Source organism: Brienomyrus brachyistius, unplaced genomic scaffold (genome assembly GCF_023856365.1).
Source record: "Brienomyrus brachyistius isolate T26 unplaced genomic scaffold, BBRACH_0.4 scaffold369, whole genome shotgun sequence".
Lineage (NCBI taxonomy): Eukaryota > Metazoa > Chordata > Actinopteri > Osteoglossiformes > Mormyridae > Brienomyrus > Brienomyrus brachyistius.
In genome coordinates, this window is record NW_026042644.1 from 53,235 (window position 1) to 67,467 (window position 14,233).

Genomic DNA, 14,233 nt, shown 5'->3' on the forward strand with positions numbered 1-14,233 from the left:
GCTTCCTATTCCGTGCTCTCCCCCCTCCCGAATCTGTCCGTCTCAGTATCCTACAAAAGACATTCCTCCGCCCCTGTCTGTAAGAGAAAGAGGAAGTGATTTACAGCCAGAGTCGCCATTTCAGCAAGAAACACGAATAAGATTCTGGAATAATATAAAGGTATTTTGTATCGTAAGGTATACTTATATGCAACAGAGGCACCTGATAAAATAAGTATGTTTAACACCAGTGGCGTCGGCAAATGTTGATTGGGGTGGCCATCAGGGGGCAGGTATATTTATTTGGGTGGGCGCACCCTGTACATCCTCTGAGAAAATAAAATATCCATACTTGGCTTTTTTATTATTTTGATGTGGGGTGGCAACAGGGGTGGCCACGTATTTATTATGGTTGCTGTAGCCACCTCTGTCCGCCCCTTACTGTTAATTCCGCCCAATTTAAAACACATACTGGGATTTAATACTTCTCAGCATAAGTAGACGTTCGATACACTGTAACTGATTACATGGAATAAATGTTATAGAATGTTTTGTCGAATATTAAGTGAATTAACACGTTTATATAGAATTAAATTTGATAACGTAAGCATAAATACAGTTTTGCCTAAACATGGAGCGTGGGACACTACGGGAATAAACTGGATAGTTTTTGATGCCTTGTTAATGGTAACTAGTCTGTAGCCGGTCGCCGTTTTAAATCCCCTGTATTTAATCAGTCCTTTACTTAACAGCAGTACAGATACGTTTCGGAACCTGTAGGGGGCACGCACAGTGCGGGAAAAGTAAACCGTGTTCACATTTTAGGGATTTCGTCAGCTTCAGTTAGTGTTTCGTGGGCACGTTAAACTAATCTGTGTGTATTATTCAGTACATTGTGTGCAGGAAAAAAAAAACCCTGACCGTGTCACTTCCAGGGCGCCGCAAAATGACGGTTTTGCGGTAATAATATATTCGCTCAAATCATTGTAATAAGGCATAAGTCTGATATTGAAACTTAAGAATGCTTTTCCATATCTGAAAAGTAGCCAGACAAAGTTGCATCCCGTGATGGTAATTAGGGGTTACGGTCATTCAAACCTATATAATGTGCATTTTAATTAAAATACTTGTACATGCCACTGAGCCAATATGTTTATAATAATACATAATATGTCTCCCGTTCCAGTTTGGTCTTGTTCCGCTAGACCTGCCACAAGTACACACGAAGTTTCAAAGAACTCTATGGCAGAAATAAGGCGGGGAATACATTGTTGTCATTCCAACAGCTTCTAGTTCAGTGTAAAAGTGTTGGGTTCCTAACTAGGCATGGATACACAATAATATTTGTAGTTTAATAATAAAACTGGGGAAAAAAACAACAACAGACAAGTCTAGTGGCAGAGGCTGTAACAGTGATAACTAAACCATTCATATGGGAATCTTAATTTTAGGTCAGACAGTTTATTTCACTTGAAAGCTAACTGTAAACAAGCCTGTCTGCGTGAAGAGCTTCACGGCCGGTTAAGCAGAAGACTAAACAACTGAAGGTTTAATGTGAGGCTGCCCACATTATATGAATTATATTTACAGTACATAATGAGGGTTTGTTCCTTCTCGCTGTCCACAGTGTCCCGATGGAGAGAGCAGGCTCACCTGCACCCAGCTGTGTCTCCATGAGGAGTGACTGGTCCATGGGGCATCCACCAAGATTCAGTGATGGACCTTTTCCTGCAGATCAAAAGTAAATCTACATTTAAACAAACACTGTTTAAAACACCCAGACTCTCAGTCAAAAGGCATACAGGCACATTCAAGCTATGTGGAAAATGATTTTTTTTTAGAGAATGCATCTTTTTTAACTTTCACAAATCGTTTAAACTGGAATTTTCTCTGTACTTGATTTAAAATCCATCTGAAGTAAAATGATGAGAATTTCTATGAAGAGTGACTTCCTGTGAACTGGAATTGGAATGTAGATAATTGAAAATTGCATTTAAAATTACAATTCACAGCATATAGTGGGAAAGAGCAGGCTGACCTGTACACTACACATCCATTAAGAACAACTGTAGTAACAATAACAATGAATTGTCTTCTAGGATAGATATTGTTGTTTCAATAAAAAATAAGTGCATTCTCATGGACTCATTAGGTCACGCTCAGACTAAGGCACAGTACGAGCGATGGTAATTTTGTCATGCCCACATGGAGTATGTAGCCCAGATTTTGGGTCTGTTGGACATTTGATGAGACGGACGTGTCGACTGCGTATGCGCAAAACAATTTTCTCCTGTTCTGGTGGAATGTCATTGCTGTACCCATGCATCAACCACAAGTGTCTGTGTTGACTGACAAATACAGTTTGTATGCAGACCATGTGTTTACCATAACAGCATGAGGCAAAATGAAGTATGAACTAGGCTTGATTGCCACAGGCAGAGAAGATCATCAGTAGAATTTCTTAACTCACTGAATGAGGCCGATGGGTGAACGTTATCGAAGATAGCTAGGAAGAGTTATTTTGTCACGCCGGCAGGCAGAGCAGGGAACGGACAATCAGGATCCACGACACGGAGCTTCAGGAACACGAGGTTTATTTGCAGATATGAGCAGATAGGGCATAACCAGTTACATGACGTTAATGATGGAGCAGGCATACATACTCTGACGTGGACTTAAATACACAGGAGTTAATGACACAACAAGAAACAGCTGATAACATTGGTGTTTCACATGAGGTTAATGAGGGGGGCGTGGCACACAGGAGGATCGTACGAGCCGGGCGTGACAGAACCCTCCCCCAAAGGCACGTACACCGGGCGCGCCTAAGGAGAGCAATGTGATGGGACCGGTGACACGGGACCTGGAAAACGAAAGCAAAACATTAACGGGGTACTGGGAACAGGACAGACATGCAGAACAGACACAAGGGCAGTAACCAAGACAAGAACTGACAAACGACCGGGAACGCAAGCAGGCACAAGGGCATCAAAATCAGAGACACAGGGGAAACACCAGTGGGCGGAACAAAGAGGCCAGGAGTAAACGAAGGAGACACAGAGGGACGAGGAACAGACACAGGAGGCCGGAAGGGAAAGGACAGAGAACAACGAGGAGACTGAGGGAACTTCAGCGGGCGAAAGGGGGCAGCCGTAGGGGCCACAGGCAACTGGAAGGCCGGAGCAGGAGGGACCCTCGGCAACCGCGAGGCCGGAGCAGGACGGGATCACGTAGGGGACGAGGAGGTAGGCGGAGGTACAGGCAGAAGAGGTGAGGAGGAAGTCGGAGGGGGCACCAGGGGAGGCGAGGAGGAAGTCGGAGGGGACCTCGGCGAAAGTGAGGAGGGAGGGGAAGCCACGGCAAGTGACAGCACAGCCACAGCTGGCGAAGGTGCAGTTGACCAACGATCTGGAGTTAGGGGACCCACAGCCGAGTCGAGGCTGGGGGACCTTCAGGTGACCAATGACGTGCCGGAGGCAGGGCCAAAGACAGTCGACAAGGTGCTGGAGGGGGACCCATAGGCAACCGCCGAGCAGAATCCCAGGGAACCACAGACGACCGCCGAACCACAGCCACAAGGACCGAGGGCGAAACAGGGGGCAGGGCGGGCGGGACATGACCCCGGTGCAGGTGTCCCCATCTGCTCCAGGAGACCGAGAGGCGGGAACCTGGTCAGGATCGACCATGCTGGGGTAATGGTCGGGGTTCGCTGTCATAGGAACTGGGGCTAGAGTCACAAGAACAGCGGGGGGTGGAGCATTGTCCGCCAGTGCATGAACCATGGAGGGCGGAACATCATCCGGCGGTGCAGGAACCGCGGGGGGCAGAGCACCGTCTGCCGGTGCAGGACCTTTCAGGGGTGCAGCCGGAATGGGCTGCGCAGGGACCTCACCAGGCATCACTGCAGGAACCGCCCATACAGGAACCACAGGGGGCACTGCAGATACCACCAGCATGGGAACCACAGGGAGCACTGCAGGGGTCTGCTCCTCAGCAGCAGGTATGGCCCCTTTAAGGACCTTTGGGACCTGCGGTATGACATCCCAAACGGTGCTGATACAGGCAGCGAAGCGTCAGCAATGCGGGTGTCGGGCGCCTGCAGGGACGAAGCGGTGGCGGTGACATCTTCCGGTGCAAACACCACCGGATTTAAAATCGGAAGGGGCTCCTCTCGATACCTGGCGGGGGAAGAAGCAGAGACGGGGACGAACCCCAAGAAGATCACCGGTTCCTCTTCAGGCTCTTCGGAAGGCGAAGCGGGAAGCGGCTCAACGCTACGGGCCACCTGGCAAGTCTTCAGCTCCGTCAGATTATTGCCCACCTCCATGGCGAGGTGAATCCGTCTTCGACCAGGGACATCCCCTCCAGGATGTGCCGGTTTCGGCTGGCCAAAGCCCAGGTTTCGGGATCTACCCTGACCTCGGGCTGGGCTAGCCAGTAGGTGACCTCATCAACCAAACCGAGGTAGCGATCCTCGGTTGGGGGGGGGGGTACCTTTTGCAGAATATATTATCGCGATATGAAAAAAAGATCAGTCTATATCAATAATATTCATGATATAATCGTCAATCATTATTTTCAATAATAATTTATTTACTTTGAGGCTCCATTCAAAATTCCCTTAGGATTCCCCTTAAACAGAACAGAGGATGACATACTGAAAGGACTACAAACTAAAATCTGATATTAATAAATAAATAATATAATAACAATTATTATTCTTTGTTATAGGGCATAGTACTAGTGATATGCCGACAGTACGGTATAGCTGGGACCCTTTCCTCCTGTCTGACATTGCCCATAGAGCGTAGCACTAGTGACACACTGCCAGTACTGACCTCTTCTTACCTGGTTTATCTGGCTGCTGACACAGACACCGAAGTTTCCTCTGAGAGGATTGATAGATGATTTGAGGTTTCTGCCTAATTCACAGAGACCAAATGGAAGAATGCAGTTCAGATCTACATGATAAATCGGGTTTATCATCCATATTGAAGGTTTGTATTTATTGCTGATATATATTGTCTTAGCTGTTATGTGAATTAGAATTATGATTCACAGGTGAAACTCTGAAAAGGTTTGGTGTAAGTAGCAATAATTAACTGTGACGGTGTATTCCAGTCACTAGAGAAAAATGCTCTAGGGTTCCTGAAGGATGAGCTGAAGAAGATCACAAGGTACCTAGATCAGAATTACCCAAAATACTCTGAGCCTCAGCTGGAGGAGGACCATGACCTGGACAGTGATGGTCAGATTCAGGTGGCCTGTGGTAGAGAAGGAGCTCTGAAGATCACACTGTACATCCTGAGGACCATGGAGCAACATGACCTTGCTGACATACTGGAGAAGAGTAAGAACCGTGTCTCATTCTGTGTCTGTTTTGCCAGAGAAAAATAGTATATGAAAAAAAACATTTAAATTTCAGTGTATCATTGAATGTAATTTGATTTAGGTTTGCATTTATGCATTAAAAGATGTGTTTTTGAGAAGTCTGTGCATTTACCTCATTTCTTTTCAGGGCATCTAATGTCACAATGTCAGCACAGAATCAAATGTACCCTGAAGCAAAAATGTGAGTGTGTATTTGAAGGGAAAGCTAAGGAAGGACAGCCAACACTTCTCAGTGAGATTTACACAGAACTCTACATAACTGAAGGCGGAACTGGAGCAGTCAATGATGAACATGAAGTGAGACAGATTGAAACAGCATCCAAGAAAAGGCGAACAGAAGATACTACAGTCAAGTGCATTGATATATTTACTCCCTTTAGTGGGCACGAGACACAGATCAGAACTGTACTCACTAAAGGGGTGGCAGGTATCGGGAAAACAGTCTCTGTGCAGAAATTTATTCTAGACTGGGCTGAAGGAAAAGTAAACCAAGAAATTCACTTTATATTTGCTCTTTCTTTCCGGGACCTGAATTTGATTAAGGATGAAAACAGTCTGACTGAACTGCTTCACCACTTTGTCCCAGAACTGAAATCATTTCAATCCACTGAGCTGTTTAGGTACAAAGTCTTGTTCATCTTTGACGGTCTGGATGAGTGTCGCCTTCCTCTAGATTTTCAGAACAATGAGAGCTGGTTTGATGTAACAAAGAAAACTTCTCTGGATGTACTGTTGACTAACCTCATTATGGGGAATCTGCTCCCATCCGCTCTACTCTGGATAACCTCCCGGCCAGCACCAGCCAATCAGATACCTCCTGAGTGTGTCCACCAGGTGACAGAGATACGAGGGTTCAGTGATGCCCAGAAGGAGGAGTATTTCAGGAAGAGATTCAGTGATCAGAGCCTGGCCAGCAGGATTATCGCACATGTGAAATCATCAAGGAGCCTCTTCATCATGTGCCACATACCTGTGTTCTGCTGGATTTCAGCCACTGTGCTTAAGTGGTTTTTTAGTGAGACTGACAGAAGAGAAATTCCAAGGACTCTGACTGAAATGTACACACACTTCCTGATCTTTCAGACAAGTTTAAAAAATGACAAGTATATGAAAACCCATGAAACTAAGCTTAAGGAATACAGCAAGGAATTCCTTTTAAAACTTGGTAAACTGGCTTTTGACAACCTTGAGAAAGGCAATCTCATATTTTATGAGCATGATCTGACAGAGAATGATATCGATATCACTGAAGCTTCCATTTACTCTGGAGTGTGCACAGAAGTCTTTAAAGAGGAGTATGGGTTGTACCAGGAGAAGGTGTACTGCTTTGTGCATCTGAGCATCCAGGAGTATCTCGCTGCTTTATACATGTTTCTGTCAAACTCATCAGCTGATCTGCTGAAGACTGCAGTGAATCAGGCATTAATGAGCAAGAATGGACACTTGGACCTCTACCTCCGCTTCCTCCTGGGCCTCTCAAAGACTCCAGTAAGACTCTGTTACAAAGGCTACTGGGACAGACAAGAACCAGCTCACATAACATTAGGATTACAGTGAAATACATCAGGGAGAAAATAAAGAAGAATTTATCTCCAGAAAGGACCATCAACCTGTTCCACTGTCTGAATGAACTGGGTGACAATTCTCTAGTAGAGGAAGTACAAAGATACCTGAATTCAGGAAACATTTCAGCAGATCACCTCTCACCTGCACAGTACTCAGCTCTGGCCTTTGTGATGCTGATGTCAGATGAGGAGCTGGATGTGTTTGACCTGAAGAAATTCATGAGATCTGATGAAGAGCATTGGAGGCTGCTGCCTGTGATCAAGACATCTAAGACAGCTCTGTAAGTAAGAATGTGAAAACATATCTTGCCAACACATTTTGGACAATTTCATACTTCAGTCTTTGTGGGAACAGCATGACTGTTCCCCAACACACAAAGCAAGGTCCATAAAGACACGGTTGGGTGACTGGTGTGGAGGAATGTCACTGGCCCCACGGAGCCTTGATCTCAATCCCATCGAACACCTTTGGGATGAACTAGAATGGAGACTGTGAGCCAGACCTTCACGTCCAACGTTAGGGCCTGGCCTCACAAGTGCTCTTCTGGATGAATAGGCAAGAATTCCCACAGACATACTGTACTGCAAAATCTTATGGAAAGCCTTCCCAGAAGAGTGGCAGCTATTATAGCTGTAAAGGGGGGTCCAACTCTATACTAATACCTATGGATTTAGAATGGGATGTCAAAACGTTTCTGTAGGTATAATGACCAAGTATCCTAATACTTTTGTCCATAAAGTGTGTACCAGTCTGTATGTGCATGACACAGCTCCTTTTTCAGGCTGAACAGCTGTAAACTCACAAAGAAATGCTGTGAGGCACTGGCTTCAGCTCTCAGATCAAACTCCTCACCACTGAGAGAGCTGGACCTGAGTAACAATGATCTGCAGGATTCAGGAGTGAAGCTGCTCTCTGCTGCACTGGGTGATTCGCACTGTAAACTGGAAATACTGAGGTCAGTATCACCAGGTATTCTACACTGTAAACTGGAGATACCGAGGTAATTATTACTCGGGTTTCCACACTGTAAACTGGAAATACTGAGATCAGTATTAAAGGATATCCCATACTGTAAGCTGGAGATACTGCAGACAGTCCCATTTGACAGATCAAATAGTGAACTGGTAGTTGTCAGTTATGCTGCAGTTTGAACACAGAATTACACCAAATATAATACTCTTTGTTTTGGGTACTTGCCGCATGGCACCCTACTGTGTCACATCAGCCGCCTGTCAGCTATGAGAGATGAATCTCTCCTGTAATCAGCTCTCAGTGTACTGTACAGATCTGTGTGGAGCACAATGTTTAACATGTCTGTATGCTAAGGTCCCTCAAACAGAATTCCTGTAAGTTGTGTTGCATCCGTATATTTTGTTCCATTTTACTTTTTACTTAATAATCTGTTCAATTTAAATATAAACCAGGCGATGCATCTGCCAGGCTTGAATGAGAACTAACACAGCCTGCCAGGCCTGCATTGGCTGCTGGGGATGTTCACATCTCCTCCTTTCAGAGTAACTAGTCTGTTTGGGGCCACCTGGCAGAAAGACGGCTGACGACTGCAGTTTCATTGGCCTGAATATGTTACAGGAGGATTCAAATATAATTTTAACATGTTATTTTCACATACATTGTTAATAGTACATAGTGCCATTAACAATGTGTAGGTTGTGTGTGATTGTGCCTAAAATCGTTTTATTTACCAGATTGGGCAGCTGTAAACTCACAGAGAAATGCTGTGAGGCGCTGGCTTCAGCTCTCAGATCAAACTCCTCACCCCTGAGAGAGCTGGACCTGAGTGACAATGACCTGCAGGACTCAGGAGTGAAGCTGCTCTCTGCAGCACTGGGGGATTCACACTGCAAACTGGAGACACTGAGGTCAGTCCTATTTCACAGTGCAAATACTAAACTGGCACTTTAAAACAAAGTTTAATGGCTGAAAGGCAAGTCACATAAGTGAACCGCTGCACTCACACCATTTCATTCCCACTAAGCTGGTATATAGATTTCAGATTTTTATCTATCTATCTATCTATCTATCTATCTATCTATCTATCTATCTATCTATCTATCTATCTATCTATCTATCTATCTATCTATCTATCTATCTATCTATCTATCTATCTATATTTTTGCATCTGCATTTATTGTAAAGGATGAAATGAAAATAAAAAATGACAGTTATATTTATGCAGAGAAGAAGGGAAACTATTTCAAGAAATTTACTTGAAAATTTTAGATTAGTGCACAGATGCAATAGGGGTGTGTCAGCTTTCGACATCCACTGTACACATATTCACCTACTTCCAGTGTTTTCACAGCCAGAACATGGCAGACTCTGACCCCCTCCTCCTTGAGGGGATCATCGGTGTTTCTCCTAGGCAGTCAGATGGGGGTGATTCCCAGCTCTGTTCTGATCGTGGCTCTGGATTTGAAGGTTAATCTTTCCCTGGTTAGTCCTCTGCAGTGGGTAAGCAGGCAGAAGACACTGGGTGGCAATGGATACCCCCAAAGGTGTAGTGTTTATTTTAGGGGGTAAAGGGGGTACATTTAGGAAGGGCACCTTAAGGGCAGCCAGAGTATGGAGGCTGGCTCCTTCCTCATGCGGCTGGGCCTGGCTCCATGGCTTCTGGCTGAGCAGGTGGGAGGCGGCAGTCCCTTCCGGGCGGTCATCCTCCAGGCCGTCTGTGTCCAGAGAGAGAGAGAGAGAGGACAAGCAGATTGCTTGTCAGTCATCCTCTCCCCCTTCCTGCCCACAACGTTTGCTCTTGGCGTCAATCCAAGGCCTCCTCCTCTCTGCCATCAGTGTTGTTCTTGTGGCAGGACTGTGGATGAGGGACTCCAGTTGTTGTAAATTTCACGCAGTGGGTTGCAGCCACTGGATGCTTCCATTTTGAACCGAGCCGTAGGGCTGGGTGACAAAAAGATAACAGTAATTAATGCGATATAATTTTCCTCATTATTGATGTGCCAAATGCCTGATGAATGTTCAGTATAATTCATGACAAAACGTGTCACGGCAACATGCCTTAACTGCTTTAAAAAAAATCTCTTCTGTGATGGCTGTGATGGCTCAGTTTAACGTAATATATAGTGCACCAAATGCAAAAAGTTGGTTTATAAGTGTTTCATTCCCCTAAGGTTGGGCCGGTGTGAACTCACAGAGAAATGCTGTGAGGCACTGGCTTCAGCTCTCAGATCAAACTCTTCACACCTGAGAGAGCTGGACCTGAGTGACGATGACCTGCAGGACTCAGGAGTGAAGCTGCTCTCTGCTGGACTGAGGGATTCACACTGTAAACTGGAGATACTGAGGTCAGTATTACTGGGTATTCCACACTCTAAACTGGAGATACCAAAGTCAGCATTACTAGGTATTCCGCACTGTAAAATTGAGATACTGAGGTCAGTATTACTTGGCATTCTACACTCTAAACTGGAGATACAAAGGTCAGTATTATTCGGGATTCCACACTGTAAATTGGAGATTTTGAGGTCAGTATTACTGAGTATTCCACACTATAAACTCGAGATACTGAGGTCATCATCCACACTGTTAACTGTAATTATTTAAAGGAGTCACACAGTATGATAGTAGTCATATTTACTTAAAAGTAATACTTGTATTGGTGAGGTGATCTTATTTACTGGGGAGTTTTTGTCTGTCTCTCTGCAGGCTGTCAGGCTGTAGGGTTACAGAAGAAGGCTGTTCTTCCCTGGCTTCAGCTCTGAGGTCAAACCCCTCACACCTGAGAGAGCTGGATCTGAGCTACAATCACCCAGGAGACTCAGGAGTGAAGCTGCTCTCTGCTGTACTGGAGGATCCCAGCTGTAAACTGGAGAAGCTGAAGTGAGTACAGAGTGTGTGTCTGACACGCTACAGATACTTATGCATGTATGTGAAGAAGAGGCACCAATAAATAAATGGATACAGCAGTACTATGTCATTCTGCTTCTCCTGTAGTGTGGATCACGGTGGAGAGTGCAGGACCAGACCAGGCTTACAGAAATGTAAGTGTTAGGTTGAAGAAACAGTTGTTAATCATCTTGTTATCATTTCTGTATGATCAGCAATGAATGTAAATACATATATATGTTATTTCTTATCTTCTAGCCACATACTTTTAGCCATGGTATCCTAAGTATGTGGTTAACAGCTGCCTACTTAGATAAGATTCTCACTTCCCTCTCTTGCGCCCCCCACTGACTATAAATAAAGAAGCCAAGGGGAACCACCCTTTGTAACACATTCTGCTGTAGTTTGCATTGCAGAGAGTGTGGGTATCCTTGCAAGTAAAACTAAAGTGTGTGTCTCGTAAATGTGGAGTTGGGGTGGAAACGCCGGGCGCTTTCCCCAACAGTAAGTGTGTTTGCATGTTTTTTATCAATAATCCAATTAATACTACGTTGTGAATGTATTCGCATAGTTGTTGTGATGATTGTGTTTTTCATGTTTATGTTTAACTGAGTTTCTGTATGTGTGTCACTTTAGACAACGTAGAAATTAGAAAAATAAAACAGACATCACCAAGAACACTATTAATTAATGCATTTTTTTTTTTAAACAGACTGTTGGTTTTGGGCTTATACCTGCTGATTTCTTACATAAAACAGAGCGGAAGGGGTAAGGAGCGCATGCTGATGCAGCACGTTGCCTCACTCACCACGCGACAAACCACCTCAGGGATGAGAACCTTAGCGTAGCCATTTGGCCGGTGATACCTCAGCACCATATTAGTCTGAATGGAATGGAACAGTGTGAAGTGATTTTTTTTTCTGGTGGCTGGAGTGACAATCCTGCCACTAACCCCAAAGTTTTCCCTGAAAGTTGGAGAACCTGCTTGCAGGGCTGGATATAATTTATCATCATACCCAGGACAAAGCAATTGCAGGTTAAGGGCCTTGCTCCAGGGGCCTAATGGAGTAGGATCACTGCTGGCATTCCCGGGATTCAAACCAGCAGCCTATCCGATTGCTGGCATAGATCCTTAGCCTCAGAGCCACCACTCCGTCCCACACCGTTTCATAGCCGCTCATATTGTCTGTGTGACAATGTAACAGGGCTAAAACACATTTTGATATAGTTGTTCATCCTTCACATTTGATCTTTTTGTGGACGCACTGAATGTACTTGATTCCTTTTTGAGATTTGTTAGTATTGTCCTAAGACGGCTGCCGTAGTTTTCCACAAACCGACGGTGATACCGGACTCTCTCCTCAGTCTGTGGTTAATGCTGCTGTGAGGAGGTTCGGGGCCAAAGCGGTCTGAAAGAAGTTCATTTTTTAAGACACTCGCTTTTACTACTAATCTTAGGTGTCGGATTTTGTGGTAACAACAGTATTAATTCAATGTTAATAAATATGTTTGTGGTGAATATGCCTGATGAATATCATCAACAACAGCAAATTTATTTTTGTATAGCGCAGTTTCACGACATTACATCGTCTCAAAGCACTTTACAGCATCCTCACCCAAAGCCCCCAGTGAATAAGCCAAAGGCGACAGATGAATATCATTGCTTTGTAATTTTATTTATCTATAAATAACCCTCTTATGGCCCCTTCCCGCCAGCGGCCAGCGTTTCTTGAGGAATTTCACATACAGCCCTGGCCAAACGTTTTGAGAATGACATATTGGTTTTCACAAAGTTCCACTTCTTCAGTGTTTGTAGACGCTTTTGTCAGCTGTTTCTATGGTATACTGAAGTATAATTACAATAGGGACTATTGTATTATTTGCAATTTATCTGATCTCTCTTCATAACATTCTGGAGTTTATGCAAATTGCCGTCATAAACACTGAGGCAGCAGACTTAGTGAAAATCAATATTTGTTTCATTTTCAAAATATTTGGCCACATTTGGCTAAATTTTACAGAAAAATTAAGTACACGCTAAAGTGCTGCTCTGCCAGATGGTATTAATGGCTATTTCTTCTGCCTACAGACTCCTGCCAGCTGACGCTGGACTCCAACACAACACACACAGAACTATCTCTGTCAGGGGGGAACAGGAAGGTGACAAGGGGGGCAGAGAGGCAGCCATATCCTGATCATCCAGAGAGATTTGACTGGTGGGAACAAGTTCTGTGCAGAGAGAGTCTGACTGGTCGCTGTTACTGGGAGGCTGAGTGGAGTGGAGATGGGGCCTGGATAGGAGTGACTTATAAAGGAATCGGGAGGAAAGGACTGAGTGTTGGCTCTCGGCTTGGACGCAATGACAAGTCATGGATTCTGCGCTGTGATCCTCGCAGTTATTCTGTCCAGCACAATAATAAACAGACTCTCATACCCATACGGGCCTCAGGCTCCCGCAGAGTAGGAGTGTATCTGGACTGGGGGGCTGGTGCTCTGTCCTTCTACAGAGTCTCCTCTGATGGACTGACCCTCCTGCGCAGGGTCACCTCCTCATTCATTGAACCTCTTTGTCCAGGGTTTGGGGTTCATTTTAACTCCTCAGTGTTGCTGTGCATGCTGGGATAGCTCACTGTCTGCTTGAGGAATCATTTTTACTGTATCACAGTGTTACATGTTACTGGTTCTCCATGGTAAATCTCTGCTTTTTACCCAGTATAATTCATTTTACTCTGAAATGTGTCGTCCAATCCTCCCATGCGCCACGCCCCCTTGTTACATCATGTGGAATCCCAGTGTTTTCAGCTGTGCCTAGTTGTTCTTAATCAGTTTTGTGTATGTAGTGCCTCCGAGTCTGTCTTACCCTTGTTCCTCTCATTGGCATTCATGCTTGCATTGTGTCTTGTGTTTTGGTATTTTTCCCGAATAAACTCTCATTTTACCCGACTACACGGCTTTCTGTGCTACATCCCCGGACGCATCTGCATCCAAAATGTATGTCTGACAAAATAAATGACAGGGATCGGCGAGCTAAACAAACAACAAAATAACAGTTTTTCTCTCTGATTAAAATGTAACGAAATGTACATTTTATATATTTATGTCTATATATTGTATTTCCTGTCTGTATAATGCAAATAAAGGCTTTCTATTCTGTCCTATTAATGTCAGTTCAGTGGTGCCCAAAGCATAACTGAGTAACAATTAAACCGCATTCTATAGTAAATTAAATTAAAATCACTTTACTACTTACAACGGAATATAACTAACATAACATAATTGGACTAAATCAACATATATTATAACCAGGAGGCACAACTGGCAAAGTAAAAAAATATATTTGTAGAGTTGGAAATATACAAAAAAAAAATCACATTAGTAAGTATTAAATTAAATGACCAAAATACAACATGTGAAAACAAGTGGTTAAATTGTTTAAAAC

The 14,233-nt window shown here is 44.2% G+C and overlaps 1 protein-coding gene and 1 pseudogene across 1 annotated transcript in view; both read left to right on the forward strand.

Annotated features, from left to right (window-relative positions):
• Positions 1–25: 25 nt before the first annotated feature.
• LOC125728846 (NACHT, LRR and PYD domains-containing protein 12-like) lies at positions 26–10,792 on the forward strand (annotated as a pseudogene).
• LOC125728845 (NACHT, LRR and PYD domains-containing protein 12-like) overlaps positions 4,686–14,233 on the forward strand; it is a 43,225-nt gene continuing 33,677 nt past the window's right edge. Inside the window, exon 1 of the mRNA XM_049005528.1 lies at positions 4,686–4,893. The gene's annotated coding sequence lies outside the window, so the exon portion shown is untranslated. The remainder of the gene's footprint in view (positions 4,894–14,233) is intronic.